Source organism: Hetaerina americana, unplaced genomic scaffold, assembly GCF_022747635.1.
Source record: "Hetaerina americana unplaced genomic scaffold, ioHetAmer1.1.p SCAF_7, whole genome shotgun sequence".
Taxonomy (NCBI): Eukaryota; Metazoa; Arthropoda; class Insecta; order Odonata; family Calopterygidae; genus Hetaerina; species Hetaerina americana.
In genome coordinates, this window is record NW_027287316.1 from 11,315,991 (window position 1) to 11,321,990 (window position 6,000).

At 46.9% G+C, this 6,000-nt stretch overlaps 1 protein-coding gene and 1 non-coding gene across 6 annotated transcripts in view; both read right to left on the minus strand.

Annotated features, from left to right (window-relative positions):
- Positions 1–1,631, minus strand: part of Fife (regulating synaptic membrane exocytosis protein fife) — a 426,424-nt gene extending 424,793 nt beyond the window's left edge. For all 5 annotated transcript variants that reach the window (XM_071595176.1, XM_071595175.1, XM_071595174.1 and 2 more), the window contains exon 1: positions 953–1,631. The gene's annotated coding sequence lies outside the window, so the exon portion shown is untranslated. The remainder of the gene's footprint in view (positions 1–952) is intronic.
- Positions 1,632–5,580: 3,949 nt separating this feature from the next.
- Positions 5,581–5,653, minus strand: TRNAS-GGA (transfer RNA serine (anticodon GGA)). The gene has a single exon. It is a non-coding gene; the product is annotated as a tRNA-Ser (tRNA).
- Between the last annotated feature and the right edge of the window lie 347 nt (positions 5,654–6,000).

Genomic DNA, 6,000 nt, shown 5'->3' on the forward strand with positions numbered 1-6,000 from the left:
ACTCACCGCTGGCCCTCTTCCCACCCGCGCACTATTCCTCGGGGGCAATAGACAAGATCTTAGGACAAACACACGAACGACGTGAATTGAGGGAGAGTTGGAGAGAGAGAAAGACGAAGGAAGGATGTTGGAGGTGGTGAAAAGGCACCGCTGGGAGCGAGCCAAGGGAGGCGACGGCTCCATTCCGATCCCCGCGCGGGACCCAATTCAGCATCCCTGGACCAGTCGTATTTTTTCACTCCGAACCCCTAACGCGGGTTAGCGCAGGATATTGCGAGTTACCCCTTCCCCTCCGGAACCCCGGGAACCCTGAACGGTGTGTTGAGAGGGGGGAGAAAAAATAACTCTCCTTGGAGGGACTGAAGACTCACTCATACACACACACACACACACGCAAAAGGAAAAAAAAACTCTCGGGGCGACCGGAAAACGTAGGAGTTAGCATTCAAGGCCTCGACTCCACAAAATTACTCCCGACTTGTACGCGTCCTGAAAACGAAAAATCTCCCCTTTCCGTCATTCCGTATTCCCTCGCGTTTGCACGAATTCCGATCCTCATTCGAGTCAGGGGAAGGGGTGTGAGGGGATAGGGGATTGATCTTATTTTTCTTTCCCTCTTCTATAACGCACTCCGACCCTTCAGTAAATTAGAATGTTTACCATTCGAGCGGGGAGCGTCCGACTGCAGTGGTAGGGGACTTGAGTTGCACATCACCATAAACAGAAGGGAAACAAGTGAAGGAAATCATCGAACCGAGAATCGTTTCGACCGAAACAAACCCTGGAAAGGTTTCTATAAGCCATCAAAAAAATGGGAAAAAAACAAGGACGGAATTTTCATTTTTTGAGCTTTCACTCAAAGAAGGACAAAAATCCTTAATAATATATCTAAGTTTTTGCACGTTAAAAAACATTTTAAATCTTTCCACACATAACACCATAAAGATCATACCTCGCCTTTCTCCTCTTTAGCTCCTGATAATTCTTGGGCAACTTATTTTCCTCTCTTTTCCTCCTCTCCTCACTTATGGACCCACCTCCCTCTCAGGAAAGAGAGAAAGAAAGAGAGAGAGAGAGTGTATCACTCTTTTACGGAAGTAGTCCTCCTCGATCCCTCGGCGCGTCCTCCTGCCCTTCCGCGCGAGAGTCCCTCAGTTTGAGTCGGCCGACGCCAACCGAGGTGTCTTGCCGCCGTCGACTTCACCCTCTCCCCATGGGAAAGAGGAGGGTTCTATGTCCCCTTCCACAACACCACCACTCGTCGCCGGAGATATGACGCCACTGGCGCCGTTATTCGGACGGGTGATGAGGAGGAGAAGGGTGTCCTTCCGTCCGTCTGTCAGGGGCTCGTCTGTGTGCGTGCCTGGTTCCCCTGGATGGATGGATGGATGGATCCAGCGAGCCCGCCCTTTCTCCGCGGCCGTCTGCCGTGCGCAGCCTGTTTCGAGACCACCCGTCGACCGTCCCCTCCCGGAATCAAGGGGTCACCGAAGTATTACAGCCCGGAGGGAGCGCGAACGTTTCCCCGACCTGTGGCCGGCGGGGTATCTCGGAGGGCGTTGCGTTCCGTCGGTGTCGGGAGAGGGGGAACTTCTGGAAGGGGGAGAGAGGCGTCAGACGGGAAGGGAGGGAACTGCAATAGTCCCTTGGGGTGGGGTGGGGGATGAGGGGAGTGTAGTGGGGGAATAAGTAGGAGTGGGGGGAGGGAGAGAGGAGGAAAAAGGAGGGTGAGTTAAGAAGTTCGTGGGGGGGCTTCGAAGCGGGGGTTGGAACTCGACATGTGGGGCTTCTTATTCCTTGTGGGATGGTTGGAGGTTTTTCGTGCGGGGGGTGAGGGAGGGAGGGGAGAACTGGAGGTAGTGTGTGCGCCGGCGAGGTGCGGGGGATGTTTCGCGCGGTATCTGGGTGCTGCTGCGGTCTGCGGAATACTGAGGATCCCACCGATGAGACTCACCGCCTTCCCCCTCCCCAACCCCCACTCCTCCCTCCGCGCTGACCCCCTTCCATCAACATAAAATACCACCCCTCTCCCCCCCACATACCCTAGGGGCTCCCTCCCTTGTCCCCCACCCCCGTGCTCCCGAGCATGCGCCAGCACACGAGGGTGGGAGAGAGAGAGGGTAGGGGAAGGTGGAGGAGTAGAGGGGGGGAATAGAGCGAGAGAGACGAGCCTCCACACAAAACTCGCTCTCTCTCTCTCTCTGCCACTCACTCCACCCTCTGGCGTACTCTCCCCGGCTGCGAAACCACCCTCCCTCTTCTCCGCGCCCTCCTCGTATCTCCTACACCACTCCGACCTCCAAAAAAAACCCTCGCCTCACGCACACACACGCGCACCCCCCTCATTCCCACCCTCCCCTACTCACCCTCCAATCTTTCCCTCCTATCCTGTTCCTCCTCTCGTCATCCCCCGCCATCCCCTCTCTCCTACGACGGGGGGGGGGTGTTCTCCAGGATGAGGGGTGCGGTGGAGAGCCGTGGGAGGGTTGGGGGGGTTGGTTTCGCGTGGAGAGGGCTAGGAAGGCGGATGGAGGGTAGAGGGAGCGGACGGGTGGTTTGGCGAGGATATGGTCCCGGGAAACGAGGGAGGAGGGGGACCTGTTGCTCCCGACAGTTGATGGGGGAGGAGGGAGTGGGGGGGAGGGTAGTGGAGAAGGGAAAAATGAGGGGAAAGGGGAGGAAGATGGAAAAAAATAAAGGAATAGAAATTAATAAATATGTATCCACGAGGGTAACAAGCGATGGATTAGAGGGGTGGGCACTAAACAGTCTTGGCTGCAAGGAAAATGCGGAACATGTTCGCCATCTTAAGGACCTGGACACCCCCGAACTTCTCCCTTTTTGCCAAACTCCCTTTGAACGGGGGGGGGGCAGCAGTAACTGGATTTTTAAGGAAGTTCGACCGCTCAGTTCTAAGCATACCGCATTCTCAACGATCGGAAATCTATTCTCATACGTCACGGCGTCGTTATTCGTGACCACATCCGGAACCTCAACCTTACGGCTCAGTTTTGGAGAGCTATGCCCAAGGAGAAGCTCTATTCGGCTCCGTGTGGTGGATCCGTCGATGAAAGCGACCGCACCACGCACTCGCCGCTATTCATAAACACTTGGGCATGCCGTCGGTTTGCTTCGTGCATGTCAATATAGTTCACATGCAGTTACGCTCCAAGTCATTCTTTGCCCATACCGAGTCCGCGACAAAGCAACAGCTATGCATAGAGACGTTATGCCATCTGTTTCTACGAAGTAACATCTCATACCCCGGACAGGCGCTGACCGTCGTTCGATTGGAGGTTCTCCAGTACAATCCGTAAGGTTTCCTATTTTATTGCTGATAAATATGTAAAGGCTCTAAAGGATAATTTTTTGTTTAATAACCTTTTTTTGCCATGTGTTAACAAATGGTAAACAATATTAAGAGTAGTTAGGTTAACACACTGGTTGGTTACTAAAGATTAATATGTGTTCGATCATCCTACTTAAAAAGGTGGGAGATTTGCCTTATGTAAAACTAATCAGTTTATATGACCTATTAGCTTTATATACATTTAAGCATACAGGTAGATGATGTCTTTTTTGAAAATGCGTACGATTAAAACCTATGCAATTTTGTACAATTTAAACCTAAAATTGCATATCATGATCCCAATCCTGTCAAATATAAATAAGTCAAATGTAGAGTATTGTATTCCCTAGTTACTTGTGATTTAACGAACATCTATTCAGATGGAGTAGTATCGCCGAGTCCCTGTAAAATGTGTGGTAGGGTTATGTTCGGGTAAAGTTATTCTGGTGTGTATTCACCCCCTGCCACACACCCAGGCGGTGGCTTTCAGCGTGTATATAAATAAAAATAAATAAATAAAAATAAAGTGCGTTTGTTCAAAATACATTAATAATGTATAATTTATCATTTTGCATAGTCTCATCCAGTTAATGCCAATTTTGACTAATGTGTCCAGTCTCGATATTTTCCATGCCAGAATGAATGACTAGATTTTCTGCACGATGGTCTTAAACCCTTCAACTTAAGATATCTGATTTCCAATCGCAAATACATTTACCCTAGGAAGATGGCCATGGCAAAAAATTTATCATATGCATATGATTCCCTCCAAGCTAAATATTTTGGTAATTTATTGGTCTTATTGATTTCAACTCTTAAAGTAGCTGGGAAAGTAATTTGTCACAAGGTTGCGAGAAAAAATGTAATTTATGTGCACTTATTTATGTATATTGAAGTTTTTATTGAGTGGAAGTAAATGTAGGTACTGATAAATTCATGGTTTTCATAAAAAGTATGGGGAAATGTTTCGGAAAGATAGGTTTTTTTCAGATATTGCTACAATGTCTCAAAATTCGGCAAATTACATCCATTAAGATTCAACCCACATTGCCAGTAGCTTTTTTGCCTTGAAGCCTCCCTGGTTGGCGGATTTCAGAAAGTCCTTAAGGGTACGCGTGCAAGCTTCTTTGACGGCACTTAAGGTTCCATGGTGGTGTCCTTTGAAGGAAGATTTCACTTCAGGGAATAGAAAATGGTCTACTGGTGTCAAGTAGGGACTATAAGGGGATGGGGAATCACCGTGTCGCGTTGCAGTAGGTCTTCGCAAGTAGGCACTCGACTCTGCTCTTGGTCGTTCGTCAAGACATTTGGGAAAAATTTAGCGCAGATCTTTCGCATTGCCAAATTTTAAGTTATCATGTGTGCACTGTTACCAATGCTAATACGACTGGCGATCATGCGTACACTTAACTGACGGTCTGAATTCAGCATTTCACGCACACGTCAGGAAAACTTTTTACCGATGTTTTCTATGCAAACCTTTTATTTCGTATATATTAACACATTATATTCCCTCAGACTTCTTATTTTAAGGATTTAGCGGGATAATTAGCGTCAAGAGAGCTCATTACAAGAGTGATGATCTGTTCTTCCAATTAAGGTATGTCAGAACCTCGTATGTACACCGCTAATTTATCCCCTGATATACTCTTACCTGGTAAGATTTCCGTTCTAATTCAACTGTGACGCAGAAATAGATAAGCAGTTTTCTAGGTAAGGGATTACTTAATGTAATTTTTTCAAGCGAGTAAAATAAACTTACATTTCAATTATTCAAGTAATGTGATCTCTAAGTTGAGGCACAAACACCAGCACAGTGCGGTGTGGCTTAAACAAGAGAAAACAAATCACCCCTATCTCTCGATCTTTTCACCTCATTTTCTCATTTCCCGTCGGATAAATTTACGTTTCCTTATTCCTCATTCCCTTGCTTGTATTTTCCCGGAAATTGCTTGTAACCCGCTTTACTTTAAAAGTAAATACAAGTCCTTTCTCAAAATTTAATACCAATCCTATATCTGGATCCATTGAGCACTATGACTCCCATTAGGCAATCCTAAGGACACATCTCCCATCCCACTCCACTAAGAACACACACTATAACCAATTAATCAAAAAATTCGAGGAAAATTTAATTTTGATGATGATAAAATGCCACTAAGACCGGTATAACAAGAAATTTAACAACTGTAAGCCTTCCAATGCAACAATTCCAGAGTAAAAAAATCATTCGCCTTGACTGGGATTCGAACCCAGATCCCTCAATTTCCAGTCGAGTGCTTTAGCCACTTAAGCTACCGAGGCGTCCTATAAAACTCTGAAATTTTGGGGCTTTTAAAGGAACAAGATGTTGTGACGAAATACCGTACATACAATGTCACAGGCATTCGTAGTCGTGCGCGAGGCGCCACAGTCCACGAGGTTAAAGCCAACTTTAAACACTTATGGTGTTTTCACTTTGACAAATTCCAAAGAAACTGTAAGCCTTGTAATAAGACACCAAATTTCGTAAAAAGTGGTTATAATTCAAAAGGGAAATTTTATTAAAATAAAAATTGGCACCATATTGCTGAATCGAGGGGAAGGCAGGCTCTTGGAATTCTTCATATCAAGAAGAGTACTCGTTTCCTATATCATTCCTCCAGTTACCC